This window comes from Sus scrofa, chromosome 17 (genome assembly GCF_054392235.1).
Source record: "Sus scrofa isolate SSC_HxYL_T2T_F1_AM1 chromosome 17, Sscrofa_HxYL_maternal_Yorkshire_Landrace_v2.0, whole genome shotgun sequence".
NCBI classification, from domain to species: domain Eukaryota; kingdom Metazoa; phylum Chordata; class Mammalia; order Artiodactyla; family Suidae; genus Sus; species Sus scrofa.
This window is the reverse complement of record NC_139399.1, coordinates 64,928,075-64,945,505: the sequence shown is the minus strand read 5'-3', so window position 1 is coordinate 64,945,505 and position 17,431 is coordinate 64,928,075. Positions and strand designations below refer to the sequence as shown.

At 50.4% G+C, this 17,431-nt stretch overlaps 2 long non-coding RNA genes across 2 annotated transcripts in view; both read right to left on the bottom strand.

Moving 5' to 3' along the window:
• The window catches only part of LOC146395397 (uncharacterized), a 187,125-nt gene extending 170,066 nt beyond the window's left edge, over positions 1 to 17,059 (bottom strand). The window contains exon 1 of the long non-coding RNA XR_014831850.1: positions 16,894 to 17,059. This is a non-coding gene — a long non-coding RNA (uncharacterized LOC146395397). The remainder of the gene's footprint in view (positions 1 to 16,893) is intronic.
• Positions 11,838 to 12,920, bottom strand: LOC102165808 (uncharacterized). Its single transcript, XR_014831848.1, has 3 exons — positions 12,734 to 12,920; positions 12,494 to 12,606; positions 11,838 to 11,954 (listed from the first exon to the last, which is right to left on the bottom strand). It is a non-coding gene; the product is annotated as an uncharacterized LOC102165808 (long non-coding RNA).
• Positions 17,060 to 17,431: the final 372 nt, after the last annotated feature.

The following is a 17,431-nucleotide window of genomic DNA, read 5'->3' as shown; positions in this document are numbered from 1 at the left end:
CCGAGATGATACATACCTTTAAAAACGTTTTTCTACTGGCACGTGCACACTGAGGTACACGGAATGACTGGCCAGTGGGGACCAGCTGTACAGCACAGAGAACACTACCCAGTATTCTGCCATCACCGATGTGAGAAAAGCATCTGAGACAGAATGGATATGTGTGTATGTGTGACTGCATTACTTTGTTGTGCAGCTGAAATCACCACAACCTTGCAAATTAAATATGCCTCAATAAAATTTAAAAAAAAAACTTTTTTCTAAGTAAATCTGAATTTAGTTTCTGACATTTAAAACCCAGTAAAACTCTACTGTCATGCAGTAGGTTAAGAATCCAAATGCAAATTTGCACAACATTGTAAACCAACTATACTTTAATGAAAAAAAAAAACTTAAAAAAACAATAAAATGAAGAAAAAAAAAAAGAACTCAACTGCAGTGGCTTGGGTCACAGCTGCTGCTCAGATTCAATCCCTGGCCTAGGAACTTCCACATGCCACAGGTGCAGCCATAAAAAATAAAAATAAGTAAAACCCAAAGGTACATCGGAATTCAGGGCATTCCAATTCAGACTGTAGGAATACACTGCATATGCTATATAATAGGGAAACACCTCAGTATCAAATAAGATGACATTTCTAGGAGTTCCCCTCTTGGCATAGCAGAAATGAATCCAACTAGGAACCATGAGGTTGTGGGTTCGATCCCTGGCCTCGCTCAGTGGGTTAAGGACCCGGCATTGCTGTGAGCTGTGGTGTAGGTCGCAGACATGGCTCGGATCTGGCGTGGCTGTGGCTGTGACGTAGGCTGGCAGCAACAGCGCCAATGAGACACCCCTAGCCTAGGAACTTCCATATGCCCCGGGTGTGGCCCTAAAAAGACAAAAGACAAAACAAACAAACAAACAATAAATATGATAACATTTCTACAGCAAAACATATGAATATTCACACCAATTGGTATGACTAGTAAAATAGCTTCATGTCAAGTTTTGCTGCCAAATGAGTTTGCACCAAACATAAGAAAAGCACTTTATATTTTCATAGTGGTTTTGGTTTTGCACACATGGCTAAGGGATTACAGATCTGAAATACATCAGAAAGTCACTCAGCTAACACTACTGAAGCCCTGAGAGCAGCTGGGTACTATGCCAGGTGCTTTCTGAAGACGACTCTGGACCTTTACCCAGAAACTGGATTCAGAGAGACAAGTGACTCTGCCCCAAGCACCAGGCTTGGTCTCCAACCCAAGGTTCCGCACCAGGGTCTACATTCTTCTATCACCCCAGTGGTTCGCAAACTCCATCTGCAGACAGAGTTCCCATCGTGGCGCAGTGGTTAACGAATCCGACTAGGAACCATGAGGTTGTGGGTTCAATCCCTGGCCTCGCTCAGTGGGTTAAGGATCCGGCGTTGCCATGAACTGTGGTGTAGGTTGCAGACGCGGATCCCACATTGCTGTGGCTCTGGCGAAGGCTGGCGGCTACAGCTCTGATTAGACTCCTAGCCTGGGAACCTCCATATGCCGTGGGTGCGGCTCTAAAAAAAAAAGACAAAAGACAAAAAAAAAAAAAAAAAAAATCCATTCTGCAGAGAATTTTCTAGTAGCTTACAGTACAATGGGGAAAACAGGACAAGACGTTGACTTTTTCGATAGAATGTATAAAACCCTGAGGATTCACTTGTATTCTGATTGTCTACCCGCTTTCTAGTGTTCAATGTTCTCTTGAAGAAGAGCGGATCCTTTTTCAAATGCCTTCACATAGCAAAAATAAGCTTTACCAAAAACCGGTGAGAAAATATTACTGGCCTATGAGATCCAGAAGTCCAGAAGACCCAGAGTCCACAGAGCTGAGGCAGCATCGATCCACCAGGACACAGGTCCTTGTGGAAACGGGAGCAGCCTCTGCTCCCTGTATCTGCAACCTGTGCGCTCCAAAGGCAGTCTGACGGGAAATACAACACGGGTACCTGAGACCCGGCTGACTCCGGCAGTGGCTCCCATCAAAAGCAGTTGTCTCTCTCCGGGAACATCTGTCACATTCGCACCACGCCAGTCACAGAAGCAATTGCTGCATCAGCTCCCCAGGGAGTGAGAACCTGACATCTCATTTGCATGCTCAGGTCTCTGAGGATGGGCGTGGTGCCTGGCCTATTCCACCCCCGGGGCTGTCTGCATCTTGTAGGGGTTGTCCTGAGGATGACACGAGATCTCGAAAGGCCCCAGAACAGTGCCTGACACAGGAGGGGTAAGGAAGATGCTTGTGTCCTTTCTGAAAACTGATACACAAGATCACATTAATTAAAAAAAAAAAAAAACTCCCCAAGTTGTGTGGGTGTCTATTCTTGGTTTTTTGTGTTTTTTTAAAATAAAGGCTTAATTAAAACCACAATGAGACACCCATCTACACCTGCCAGAATGGCTGAAGCAGAAAAGACGGACGATGTCCACTGCACACGAGGCACGACGGAACTAGAGTGCTCACACGGTGCTGGTGGGAAAGTAAACTGATGTATCACTGTGGCAACCTGTCAGTGTCCACTAAGTAAAACATACATACGCTCTGTGACCCAGCAATCCCACAACTCCAGAAATGAGCATTTATCTCCACCAAATATATACAAAAATATTCATGGCAGTTTTACTCATAATAGGCCCAAACTGGAAGCAACCCAAATGTCCATCAACAACATGATGTTAGTATCTAACACAGTGGGGTATTACACAGCAAAGAAGAATGAACTACCGCTCCTGAACCACATGGAAGAATCCCATAGCCATAATGTTCGGCAAAGGAAGCCAGACGCAAAAGAGATCATTTGCAGGACCACTAATTTGATGTATCAACTTGGGTGAGCCATGGCGCCCAGATATGTGGCCAAAGCTTATTCTGGATGTTTCCATGACATGTTTTTGGATATTAACATTTAAATCAGGAGTTCCCTTGTGGCAGAGCAGGTTAAGGATCTGGTGTTGTCACTGTGGTGGCTCAGGTCACCGCTATGGCGTGGGTTCAATCCCTGGCCCAGGAATTTCCTCAAGCCAAAAAAAAAAAAAAAAAATACATACACACACACACACACACACACACACACACGTTATACATGAATAGTTTTTTGGATTTTTTTCTTTTTTTTTTTTTTTTTTTTTTTTGGTTTTTAGGGCTGCACCCAAGGCATATGGAGGCTCCCAGGCCAGGGAGTCTACAGCTGCCAGCCTACACCACAGCCACAGCAATGCCAGATCCAAGCCATGTCTGCGACCCTCACCACAACTCCCAGCAACACTGGATCCTTAACCCACTGAATGAGGCCAAGGATCAAACCTGCTAACCTCATGGTTCTTAATCAGATTTATTTCTGCTGCGCCATGACGGGAACCCCATGAGTGGATTTTGAGCAAGGCAGATAGCCCCCTATAATGTGGTGGGCCTCATCTAATCCACTGGCGGCCAGAAGACCTCCCAGAGCAAGAAGGAATGCTTCAGACTTCAACTGCAACATCAGCTCTTCCCTGGTCTCCAGCCTGCCAGTCCACCCTGCAGATTTTAGACTTGCCAACCTCCGTAACTACACAAGCCAATCCCTGTAAAATAAATCTTTCCCAATATATTTAAGCACCCTACTGGCTCTGTTTCTCTGGAGAAGTCAGACTAATACAACATCCGTAACCCCCAAAGTTCATCTATGATGACAGAGGTAAGACTGGTGGCCCCCACTGGGTGGGATATTGACTAGGAGGGAGAGGAAGGCGCCTGCTGGGGTGCTGGCAATGTTCTGTACCTTGAGCTGGGTGTCAGCTACACAAAGGACTATCTTTGTAAAAATCATCAGGCGTATACTTAAGACCAGTGCATTTCATCTTATGTGCGTTATACTTCAATGAAAAGTGTAAAAACAAAGCAAGATAAAAACATTGTTTGTTGGAGGTCCCATTGTGGCTCAGTGGTAATGAACCTGAGTATCCATGAGGATGCCAGTCCAATCCCTGGCCTCACTCAGTGGGTTAAGGATCCAGTGTTGCCATGAGCTATGGTGCAGGCTGAAGATGTGGCCCAGATCTGGTGTGGCTGTGGCTGTGGTGTAGGCCGGCAGCTGCAGCTCCAGTTTGACCTCTAGCCTGGGACCTTCCATATTCCCAGGGTGTGGCCATAAAAGAAGAAAAAAAGAAGAAAAAAAATTTTTGTCATTCCCCAAGCTCCATCCAACCCAGGAATCTGCTCATCGTCTGCAATGAGATCCAGGGCACTGGCTGGGAGTTAGACAACCACTAGCCTGCGGAATGAAGCTGCATAGCTCAGAATTCATTCATTCATCCAACAAACATTTAGCAACACTCTACCAGGTGCTAATCACTGGAACACAAAAAACTCATTCCCTGCTGGTAGGGAGTTTATGCTCCACTGTCGAGGCAGGGGGGGTCACATTTTAAAGCATCACACACAGAAACATATGACTACAACCATGATAAGTGCTGCAAAAAAAGATACTGCTGTGGGAGTTTCTGCTGTGGCACAGAAGAAACTAATCTGACTAGGAACCATGAGGTTGTGGTCGATTCCTGGCCTTACTCAGGGGATTAAGGATCCAACGATGCCTTGAGCTGTGGTGTAGATCACAAATGTGGCTTGCATCCAGTGTTGCTGTGGCTGTGGTGCAGGCCGGCAGCTGTAGCTCCAATTCGACCCCTAGCCTGGGAACCTCTGTATGCTGTGCGTGCGGCATTAAAAAAAAGCAAAAAAGGAGTTGCAAGATGCTGCTGTGGAAACCAAGACTTAGAGGATTCTACCTGTCAGGGCAGGTCAGGATTTCTTGAGAAAGTCACGGCCAAGCTGAGGTCTGAAGGATGAGTTGGGGGTGAAGGAAAAGGAAGGGGGATGGGACCTTCCCAGAGGAAAAGCAGGTGCAAAGTTCCTGTGGCAGAGACCGGGGTGGCTGAAGCAAAGAGAACAGTAGGAAACTCAGTACTGGGGGAAACCGGAGGGGTCCGTGGGAGCCAGACCAGCAGACCACATGGAGGCCGTGACAGTGCTCTGGGTTTGGCTTAAGGAAGTGGTTCTCAACTGGGAAGCCATGGGGTGGAGGAGGGGGCAACACTTCCAGGGACCCTTCGGCAATGTCTGCAAACATTTTTGGCTGTCCCGACTTGGCAAGGGTGGCAGGATGCTCCTGGCATTTGGTGGGTAGAGGCCAGCTGGGTAAACATCCTACCGTGCACAGGATGCCCTACAACAGAGAATGATCAGGCCCCACATGTCAACAGTGCCAAGGCTGGGAAAGCCAGCTCTAAGAGAAAAAGCCCTCTGGAGGTTTTAAGCAGAGAATGGAGGGTGATGTGGCCAGAGCTGCATTTTGAAAATTTCGTCTGTCACAGTGCAAGAAGGGGAACAGTCTAATAGTAATGATAATAGCAGCAGCTTCCTCTTCACTGAGCACCTACTCTCTGCTACACAACACACCAAGCACTGTATGAGCATCACCCCACTCGATCCCCTAAGAGCCCCCTTTACAGATGAATAAACGAGTGCCAAGGAGGGAGATTCATTCACCTAAGATCACCCAGCTGGAAAGGCGTGGACTTGGGCTCTGGAACCCTGTGACGCTTCTTCAAACAGGCAGCTGCTTCCACCTGGTCCAGCCGCCACTCAGACACTTGTTCCATCCTTCCTGTGGATTAAGGGGCTGGTTCCTGTCAAGCATCATGCCTCCCAGCCACGAACTGTTTGGACATCATACTTCTTCTCAGCAAATGACATACAAGGACATGACTAATCGTGCCTGCCGCATGGAATTATTCTGGAGAGTAAACAGGTGGAACCCCCCTCTTTGGTCAATTAGAGCTGCCCTTTAATCCTGCCTGTGTTGTCAAACACACTATATTAAGACCATATTTTTTGTACCCACAGATGAGGGAAATCACGTATTGGCGCCCAGAAAGGGCCCCTGGTTCCTGAGGGCAAGCCAGCTTCCAGTTAAGGGACACCCCTTCCCGGCCTCCTTTGTTTCACTTCTAAAGGAAAGATGGGTCCAGCACCTACCAAATGCTGGGAGGTCCCTGGACGGCAGCCCTGCAGGGACAGCTGGAGAGAGATCAGATCCTGAGGACCAGGATGCTAGGATTTGGGGGACCTCCCTGGTGGGGTGTTAACCCAGAAGAAAGGGTAGAATTGTTGGGGACACATATGGGGCGCCCAGCTGGTAACAGCACCTGTTTTCCATTGGGCTGCTACCTCTCCATCACTTTCCGTCCATAGCATCTTCTGCAGATGATGCCCCGCCCACTCCAGGTCACAGGACCTCATGTAGCCAAATAGCATGTTCTAGTCACTCCAGGGGATCCCCGGGGACTAGTTCCCCAGGCACCTGCCCAGTCACCTGCTGATGCTCAATCCCACGCACTCAGATTCCTGTGGAGGAAGAAAACCTCTTTCCACCGACAACACTAACTTGGAAGGTCTTCATCTGACAAGGAGACCCCCATCAGGACAGCCCATCTGAGAGTGAAACTGACAGAGAAGGAAGTAGAGCCCCGAAAGGACAAGACCACATCCTGAGTCACAGATCACAAGCTAGACCAGCTCATGTCCGCCTGGACTTTTCACATACCAGGAAGTGTCAATGCTGGTAAGTTACACTTTTTGCTGAAACTATTTCAGTCAGAGGTTTCTGATACGTGCTCCCAGGGCAGGTCAACAGCGATTCCACCTCAGTTCCGCAGGTGCCTGCTGCCGTGCTGGATCGGGCTTTGTGCCCGCCAGCCACTGCAGGTCCTTAAGGTGAAGGAGGCCAGAGGTCCTCTGTTACCTGCATCTGGGCAATAAATGCAATCAGAAGCAGAAGATCAGTCCAGTCTCTTTCCATTATGAATCACAGAAATCTGATTCATGTGTCTAGGAAGCCATGGATCTTTACTGGTTCACATAAAAACAATGCTGGTGTTCCTGCTGTGGCTCAATGGCAACGGCAGCATCTCTGGAGCACTAGGATGCAGGTTTGATTCCTGGCCTGGCCGGCACAGCAGGTTAAGGATCTGGCATCGCCACAGCTGCGGCATAGCTTGCAAGTGCAGCTCAGACCTGATCCCTGGCCAGGGAACTCCATATGACACAGGACGGCCAAAGATAGAAAAGAAAAAGAAAGCAATGTCAACTTCAGGAATGGCTAAATCCAGGCACTCAAAGATGCTCTCAGGAATCCCACCCCCTCCCCTTACACACACACACACACACACGTGCTCTCACATGGACTCACTCTCTTACTTATACCTTCTGGCTCAATCTCTATCCATCCATCCATCTTCACATTTCATCAATTCTCAAGTACGTATTTTTTCACACATTAGTATGTCTGACATCAGAATGTGACTTACAGCCAAACGCATGTCATAGTTGAATTAGTGGGCTGTTTTTCTTTCTTAGTTGCACATAAAATAATGAACTGCATATTTTACAATCAAGGGGATTCCTTTTCTATGCCTAGCTTCTCTCCGTCTGAGCCTGGCCCCCTGCAGAGGGGTTTCTTCCATGTAGTGGGGGGAAAGGGAGCATAGCCGGAGACAGTGCTAACATCCCAGAGGAAAGGGTGAGCTAGTCTCCCCCATGTCTGTATATCAAATGACAAGCAAGGCTTCTGACTGGCCTGGCATGGGTCATGAGACAATCCCCGTGGACCTGGAGATGGGGAGCTGTTTCTCCAGGCCTGGCCCACAAACCCGTCCCCAGGCCTGGATCCAAGCTTCCACGACTGTCAGCTCCACCAGAGCCACAAGGACCACAGGAAGGCAAGCGAGGGGCTGGGGTCGGCGGAAGGGGTGCTGGACAAACATCATTAACAAGTGTCTCCAACCAACTCCACTTATGCTCCCGACTCCTCGTCAAAGCTAATGCACGCTGACCAGAGAAAAATGAGACAAAACAAAGGATGACGACAGAAATCACCCTCAGTGCCACTGGTCAGCACGGAATACCATTAATTTGGGTGCATTTCTGAGTTTTCTGGGACAAATCACTAAATGAGAGGCTGGGTTTACTGGCTCGGTTGTTCTCTTTGCAGCCCTGGCCCCAGAGGAGCCCATTAACGTTGGCTTGGACTCCTCAGGCCAGCACATGGCCTTGCCCAGCCTGGCACCTGCGACAGAGCCAGGCAGACGGTCTTGCCCGCCTGACCTCACACATGGCCCCCCATCTGAGCTCCTTCTTCCAACGCTGTTCCTCAGCCCTCACAATAGGGTCATCGGCTGGGAAGAGAGGGGGCTCAGGGGACTCCACTCCCAATCTCTTCTTGCTCTGACATGAGCATGTGAGTGGGTGCATTTAGGGATGCCTGCTGGGGGGAGTGCTGCATGTGCAAGACGTGTGCACGTGCATTCACACATCTGCACGTGCCCAGATGGGGAGTGTGTCCATGCAAATGCGTGTGAAAGGAAATAGATACTGCGCATGTGTGCGTGTCCACAGGGCTGCACTCAGGGCCTGACAAGGGTCCCGCCTCACCAGGAACCCTTTCTTTAGAGCCATCTGGTGCCGCCCCACCCCCAGGGGAGACGGGTGACATCTTTTCCCTTTGCAGAGCTTTTATCTCCCGTCTCCCCATCTCCATTCGCCCCCCAACACTCCATGGAGGGCCCCTTATTGTCCCTATTTGCAAGATAAAAAATTAAGACTCAGAGAGTTGAACCTCATGAGTAGCCACCTGCTGTCAGTGGTGGGACAGACCACTGCTCCTGCCTTAGGCCCCCAGGGTCTTTCCATCAGAAAGGGCTCATTCAGAGAGCAAAGCCCATCCTTTTAACCAGACAAACATCCCCGGCCTCCCAGAGCCCAGCACCACTTTGGACACAGTATCTCCATCCTCCCAACAGCCCACAGACTGTTTGTACAGTGGAAGCTCAGAAAGATTAAACAGTAACTTCACACCACACAGAGGCTACAGTAGGTGCTGTGGTTTCAGATTCACCCTCTAAGACCAAGGCTGGGGTGGGCACGGTGGCAGCTCAGAGAGCTCCACGGGGCTCATCGCCCTTAGCCTCAGAGAGCAGCCTCGGCACAACTCTGTGGCCCCTTCCCCAGCAGCTTGCATCTGGGACAGGCAGATACACTGTCTCCCTTGCCTGGGGGCATCTCTGAAGGGCCCACCCAGCTCACAGCTCCCCAGGGGATGGGCTGAGACAACCCCCCCTGCCCTTCCCAGCTGCTGCCCTCCCTCACAGGTATGGCTCCTGAGAACACACCCCATTAATGTCCTGCACACAAGTCTCTGGTTTAAAGTCTGTTTCCCAAGGACCCAACTGAGGTCACCCCAAGGTCATCCGTACAGGGCTGGGACCTGAACTTGAAGCTGATGGGCTCAGATCACCCCCAATGGCCACTCTATCATTGACCCCAATGCCCACCTAGGCCAGACTTCTCACCTGCAACACCTGCCAAGTGGCCCACTCTTGCTTCCCTGCCCCCGCCAGGGGCGGGACAGCCTGACTGTTAGAGGAAGCAGTGAGTTGTCCTGGAATGTGGAGCTGCCTAAAACTAATGGCAGAAGAGCCATTAGTTTTCCCGGAATTTTGACTCTGTCTAATTTAAAGCCTGGGACCACACAGAACCTACCCCTCCTCCCTCCAGCTTCCTCTTGAACCCTCCCTGAGCCCACCTTCCTCCAGCAGCATGGCTACCGGTAACCCCCAGGAGGTCTCCCCAGCTGGGTCCACACATGGGCTTTTTTCTCTGCCTAGAATCCTCTCCCATGCCCTGGACACAGGCAGCCCCCACCTCACTGCTCAGGCCTCAGCTAAGGGGTCCCTGCTTTTCCCCACGGCTGACTACAGGGTAGATTCTAAGGCACCTTTAAGAGCTCCCCACTCCCACCCCTCAACGTGGGGCAAGTAAATCGAGGTCCCTTGGCAGAGGGACACAGGGCTTTATGTTCCCCAAGTCAGCAAGCTTTCTCAATAAAGGACCAAATACTGGAGTTCCTGTCGTGGCCCAGTGGTTAACGAATCCAACTAGGAACCATGAGGTTGCGGGTTCAATCCCTGCCCTTGCTCAGTGGGTTAACGATCCGGCGTTGCCGTGAGCTGTGCGGTGTAGGTTGCAGACGTGGCTCGGATCCCGCGTTGCTGTGGCTCTGGCATAGGCTGGCAGCTACAGCTCCGATTAGACCCCTAGCCTGGGAACCTCCATATGCCGTGTGAGCGGCCCAAGAAATAGCAAAAAGACAAAAAATAAATAAATAAATAAATAAATAAATAAATAAATAAATAAAGGACCAAATACAGCCTCTACTGCAGCTACTCAGCTCTGCCCAGACAGCACAGGAGCAGCGTAGACAATGTGGGTGTGGCTGTGTTCCCATAAAATTTTATTTACAACAGGCTGCAGCTGGATTTTTCAGTGTGCCAACCCCTGCCCCAAGTGAGCCACGACTGAGAACTATGGTGGGAAATCAAGCTCAAAACAAGCAAAATGAAACAAACCCCCATCACTCACTGTGTGAATCACATCTCCTCCTTTGTTCCCACCATCAGAAAGATGCAGAAATAGGAGTTACTGTCGTGGCGCAGCAGACAGGAATCTGACTAGCTTCCGTGAGGATGCGGGTTCGATCCCTGGCCTCACTCAGTGGGTTAAGGATCTGGCATTGCCGTGAGCTGTGGTGTAGGTCACAGACACAGACACGGCTCAGATCCAGCATGGCTGTGGCTGTGGCTGTGGCGTAGTGCGGCAGTGACAGCTCCAATTAGACCCCTAGCCTGGGAACCTCCACATGCCTTGGGTGCAGCCCTAAAAAAAAAAACAAGAAAAAAAGCAGAAATAAATGCGCTGCCAAGGCTTGAGCAAGTCACCTATCAATAAGGCGACCATATATTCCGATTTGCCTGGGACAGACCCTGCTCACACCGACTGTCCCAGTATGTCACGTGCCCAGTTTCGTGTCACGTGCCTGGTTTCACTCTTCAAAATGCCCTGATGTTGATGACAAACCCCATCAACTTGATGATGACTTGCTGATCACGCAGTCGTCAAACCCTTACTTCAAATATTCACGTTATCAAAACAACCTCATTCTTTTCGACCCATTTATGAAATTATTGGTATTTGATATTAGAACCTAGAAAATACATCTGCGCTAATTACAAAAAAGGACTAAGTCCTATAGGCAGAGACAAAACGCTTCATAAACGTGCAGCAACTGAATGAACGTTCACAGCTGCTGTTCAGATATTTAAATAAAGTCCTATTTAGAGACATATTATTTATTCATTTGAAGAGGGTTAGGTTAATCAAGACCGTGGCCCCAGAGCTTCTGGACATGGAGGAGAGAGGACACAAAGGAGCCTGAGCCCTGCCTGGTCCAGCGAAAGAGAGAGGACACTGGTGACGGCTACAAACAAGCGTGGGCTCACAGCTCCCAATGCAGACACAGGGCCAATTGGCTCCATCCCCTGCCAGCAAGAGGGCAGCCGGGAGCTGAGCCAGCCTCAGATGGAGCCTTTTGGACATGCCCCTGGTTCCCTGGGGGCTTGGGGAGGCTGCAGCTGCCAGGGTCACTTGGCAGAGATGCTGGGCCGACTGCTAACCCAGGGGAGGCCTCTTCTTCCAAGCTGCTGGGGTCAGCAGGATGAGGGGTGGGGGCAGGCACCCCTTTGGTCAGAAGGGAAGGAAACACATTCATAGCATCTTCAGCACCTGGGGGCTCTTTGGCAGACAGAGGGTTGTGCCACAGAAACCAGGGATGGGCAAGGCAGGGACTCCAGAGGACGTGAACACTGGGAAGCCAGCAAAGTCACGCTTGGGGGCTAGCCTCTAGTCTCTGCTTCTCCGACGTTCTCCGCTCTCTGCACTGTCTCTCCCTGCGCAGAACTCCTCTTTCTGTTGGTGTTTATCACCATCTCATCTGGGAACCTTCCCTCCAAGGTCAGGTGATCTTGGCTATTTATTCACATTGAAGAGTGAGATTCAAATGCTGCTGGCAGGACAGACAGAGCTTATCCACCCACAGGTCTCCCAGTAGGGGTCCAAGGTCCCAAGTCCCAAGTCGTAAGACGTGGGCACCCCACATCTTAGGTGGCATCCAACCCTCTCTGTGACAAACCCTCCAGGTGCTGGCCAGATGTTAACTGCTGGGATTCTAGAAGCAGAGTCAGGAAGACACCGGGCATTTCCCTGCTCAGTAATCAACATTCCTTCCCACTCCCTGTTTTCAGTTCAGGACCTGCAGCCCAGGTTAGGCTGGGATCTCTGAGGCCAGGTCCTCTACTTCCAACCCTCAGAGGAAACCTCTCCTCTTTTCCTGGGATCAGAAGGGGCGGGTACCCACTGGCACGAACTGATGGACAGACCTCAGGTCTAAGTGCTCCTTGCAAGGTCCTTCTTACCCCAGGGAATCCTTAAGAGTTCCCATTGTTGGCCATTTCTGGGGTTCTCAGGCAAGAATGTGCTCACCCTCCCCACCCCCACAGACCTAGAACTTCACGGAATTCTCTGGAATACTAAGCCAGTTACCATTCGTCCAGCAGCTCTCCTGCCTCCAACAGCTTTGCGTCTCGTGTGCGTGCTCCTCCCTGGTCAGCTCTGGGCATCACGCCCCAGTTCCTGTGCTGTGTCCTGAGCGAGCTCTGCCAAGGGAGTGGCGATAACCGGGGGGTCTAGCCTGCCACACTGAGCCGGAAGCTCCTGCTTCTCTCCGCCCAGGAACTCCGTCTGCCCCCCTCTGCCCCCCTCTGTCCCGTCTTCCCATCATACATGACACAGACGTGGCCCCAGAGCACACTGGGCAAGTCAGGGGAGCCCAGGTCCCTCAGCATCTCTCCCTGTTCCGATTACAAATTCCAGGGGAAGCAGTCCTGACGCGCGTCCTGTGGCTCAGGCAGCCAAGTACTGAGCCAGGTAACTGTGGAGAGGCCGGGTCACCTGGCAGTAGGAGCCGCACCTGTGGAGAGAAAGGTAGGTTTGGGGGGGGGGTGTGGGCGGAGCAGACTCAACGGCGTCCAATCCAGACCCAGGAATCTCTGGAACATTCAGGGACTGTGTGGAGAGTCCTAGAATATCCCCTGCCCGATTCACCACACCTCGGCCCCATTCGCATCTCTTCTCAGCTCCCACTGCCTCCACGGAGAATCTCGGTTCTCCACGGCTACTCCATCCGCCAGTTCCACCAGACCTACGGCCCAAAGATGAATGGTTTCCAAGAGTGTCCACATCCCCCCCTCCATGCCCACTGCCCTAGGCTGGCCACTATCCCATCTTCCAGATTTCTAGTAGCCTCCTAACTGGTTTTCCTTCCCTAATCTTGTTCTCCTGTAATCCATGCTACAAAGCACCAAGTAGAGATGGTAAAACACACACTGGATCAGCTGATCTTTTTTTTTGTCTTTTTGCCATTTCTTGGGCCGCTCCCGCATCATATGGAGGTTCCCAGGCGAGGGGTCGAATCGGAGCTGTAGCCACCGGCCTATACCAGAGCCACAGCAACGCGGGATCCGAGCCGCGTCTACAACCTACACCACAGCTCACGGCAACGCCGGATCCTTAACCCACTGAGCAAGGGCAGGGATCAAACCCAAAACCTCATGGTTCCCAGTCGGATTCGTTAACCGCTGCGCCACGATGGGAACTCCAAGGACCAGCTGATCATTCTTAGGACCCCTCCCGTGTCCTTCCTGCTGCCCACAGGAAAGTGAGCCACCTCCATCGCTGGCCGTGTCCAGTATCATCTCTCACTGACACACCAGCCCCCATGTGGCCCACTAACTTCAGAAGACAGGGACGGTTATAATGCCCCTAACCTCCCACTAACACAAATATTAAAAAGTTTGATAACACAGTGTTTACAAGGACATGGGTACTGAGGAAATAACTATTAAAAAAAAAAAGGATATGGGGAAAGACAGTGTTGAGACAATAAACATCGATACAATCTCTCAGGATGCTCACTTGGTGACAGCTATAGTGGTTTTAAAAGTTTGCCCTGAAGTTCCCACTGTGGGGCAGCGATCATGAATCCAACCAGTATCCATGAGGATTAGGGTTAGATCCCTGGTCTTGCTCAGTGGGCCAGGGATCCGGTGTTGCTGTGAGCTGAGGTGTAGGTCACAGAGGTGGCCTGAATCCCACACTGCTGTGACTGTGGCGTAGGCGGCTCCGACTCAGCCCCTAGCCTGGGAACTTCCGTATGCTGTGGGTGTGGCCTTAAAAACAAAACAAACAAGAGTACCACCTTTATTCTAGGAATTACACTGTATGTGTGTGTGTGTGTGTGTGTGTGTGTGTGTGTGTAGAGGGAGAGAGAATAGAATGTACATATATTTTTTCACATGCTCAAAAAAAGATGAATATTCGGGTAGACTCTGCAGCATAATTTTTGTTAGCAAAAAAGGAAATAAAACATCACCAGTATTAAATGTTCATTACCACTCAATTTGTTATACACTTGAAGTTAACACAACATTGTAAATTAACTATACTTCAATTTTTTAATGGTTTAAAAAATTAAAAATAAATAAGGGAAGAAAAAAGACACAGTGCACAGGAGTATGTGAAGTGTGAGCATATAAAGGGGCCGTACCATAAATATTTGCACAGACTTTCTGGAAGGAACGCATGAACGGGTAATAGCAGCCCCCAAGGAGAGGGATGGGGGTCAGGGAAGACGACTTTATTTTTCAGCAAACATCTCCCTTTCGTTCTGTTGGAAACTATTTTGTTTTCACCTAGAAATTTTAAAAATTAAAAATAATCCAGGAGTTTCTGTTGCGGCTCAGCAGTCATGAACCCAACTAGTATCCATGAGGAGGTGGGTTCAATCCTTGGCCTCACTCAGTGGGTTAATAAGGATCCAGTGTTGCCGTGAGCTGTGCTGTAGGTCGCAGACGTGGCTTGGGGATCTGGCGTTGCTGTGGCTGTGGAGCAGGCTGGTGGCTACAGCTCTGATTCGACCCCTAGCCTGGGAACCTCCATATACTGCAGCTATGGCCCTAAAAAGATGAAAGAAAGAAAGAGAAAGAGAGGAAGAGAGAGAGGGAAAGAAAGAAGGGCTGGAAGGAAGAAAATGTGTGCAAAAGGCATAGCTCCATGCCGGGCACACAGTGAGTCCAAAGCAAAGCCAACGTACCAGCACCAATGTCACCTCCTCCATGTGGCCCAGGACTCAGAGGCAGGAGGGCTATTATACATGCATGAGCATCTATCTGTATATATACATAAAACACTCTATACACAGGTCTGTCATATATATATATGACTGTATATATATATAAGAATATATATGTCTGTCATATATATGATTGTATATGTATATGACTATATATTTATGACTGTATATATGACTTTTATAACTGTATATATAACTATGTATTTATGACTGTATATATGACTGTATGTTTATGACTGTATATAGAACTAGATTTTTATGACTGTCTATACGACTAGATATACAGTCTGCCACGTATGTATGTATATATCTTACTAGCACACCCAGGCTAGCAGCTCATGGACGTAGTAATTAAAGAGCATGAACAGAGCAGCTACACCAGGCCTGCAGTGTTCTCACCTGCAGGGAGACATCACTCCTCTTGGGAGCTGGATGTAGTTTACCTGCCGAAAGGGAGACTGGAATGACTGAAATATTAAAACCACAACGATAACATATCAAAACTACTTGGCAGAGCTCCTGGCACCAAGTATGCATCCTACGACCAGAAAGAGAGACGTTCCTACTATTGTTTTTTTTTTTTTTTTTTTTTTGGTCTTTTTAGGGCCGCGCCCACAGCATATGGAGGTTCCCAGGCTAGGGGTTGAATCGGAGCTACAGCTGCCAGCCTACACCACGGCCACAGTCACACCAGATCTGAGCCGGGTCTGCGACCTACACCTTAGTTCACGGCAATGCTGGGTCCCCAACACACTGAGTGAGGCCAGGAGTTGAACCTGCATCCTCATGGATACTAGCCTGATTCATTTTTGCCGTGCCACATGGGAACTCCCACGATTGCTATTTTTTTAATTTTTACATCACTCCTTTTTAATAATGTCATTAATAACGTCATCTAACCACCAGAGCCTCCCCCGCAGCCCCATCTCCAATTTCTGAAGGGAAAGCCTTGGCAGGATCCCCCACCCCACCCCCGGCCGCCCCCCAGCTGCACAGGACACCTTCCTGTTCTAATAGTCCTGGTGCCGCTTCCGGAAGGAAAAGCCCTTTGAGAATTCCTCCTTGCAAAGGGCCCAGTGCCCGCTCATCCAAGGAGCACAGGTTGCAGGCTGGTCCCGACCTGTCGAGCCACCCACCTCTGCGTCTCACTGGCCCGCGGGAGCCTGGGAACCGGCTGTCACCCTCCGGGCCTCTTGTCACTCCTGGCCTATCCGCAGGATAATGAGGCATCACTAGTTCAGGTCACACTCGGGGCTGCCCTCCCCCGGAAACCTCAAGGCCTCTCCTCTCCGCGCCCTCGTATCAGCAGTGACCTCGACCCCAGCCTTCTGTGGCTGACAAGAGCCACAACGGGCTCCCCACCCACCAGCTCCTCAGACGGAGCAGCTCTGGCTCCAACCTGGTTCCGGCCTTGGGCAGGTGCCTCGGGCCTATCCCGACCTATCCCATCCCACCAGGACGCGGGACTTCCATCAGTCTCTCAAATCGACAGCAAAACCGGAGTTCCCATTGTGGCTCAGCGGTAACAAACCCGACTAGTATCCATAAGGTTGCGGGTTCGACCCCTGGCCTCGCTCAGTAGGTCAAGAATCCTGCCTTGTGCCGCTGCAGCTCCAATACGACCCCTAGCCTGGGAACCTCCACATGCCGCAGGGGCAGCCCTAAAAAGACAAAAAAACAAACAAAAGAAGCAGCAAAAACCATGAACAAGGCGCAGGAAATAAAAATAGCTGGGAATAAAGGAGAGTCTGACCTTTTGCTTTTTCCTTTGCGTTCAGTCCGGCATCACTTGCTCGCACGGTGCTCGCACCCAGCGCTCAGGACCAGAGCTTCTGATGCTCAACTGCTGCCTGGTCAGCTCCGCTCCGGAGCAGGCGCGCTGCGCACAACACTCAACCCAAGATGGCGGCGGGCCGTGTGCAGAGAGACCCCGAGTGTGCGCAGCTCAACGCTCCTTCCCGCGAGAACTCCGCCCCTTCCCGCGAGAACTGCCCCCTCCCCTCCCAGCCTACAAGCCCCTGTAAAGCAGCCCCGCCCACGGCCTGATGGGAAAATCCTGTGGGAGCTTGACCTCTCCATTCTGTAATGGAAGAACAAAACTCTCGGAGTTCCCTGGTGGCTTAGGGGTTAAGGGTTCCGTGTTGTCACTGCTGTGCGGCTCAGGTTTCATCCCTGGCCGAGAACTTCTGCATGCCACAGGCTTGGCCAAAAAAAGAGAAGATTAAAACTCTCCCTTGCTTGTGAAGGGAGCTGCTTTGTTCTACTGACTGGAGCAGGAGGTCCCTCCCTGG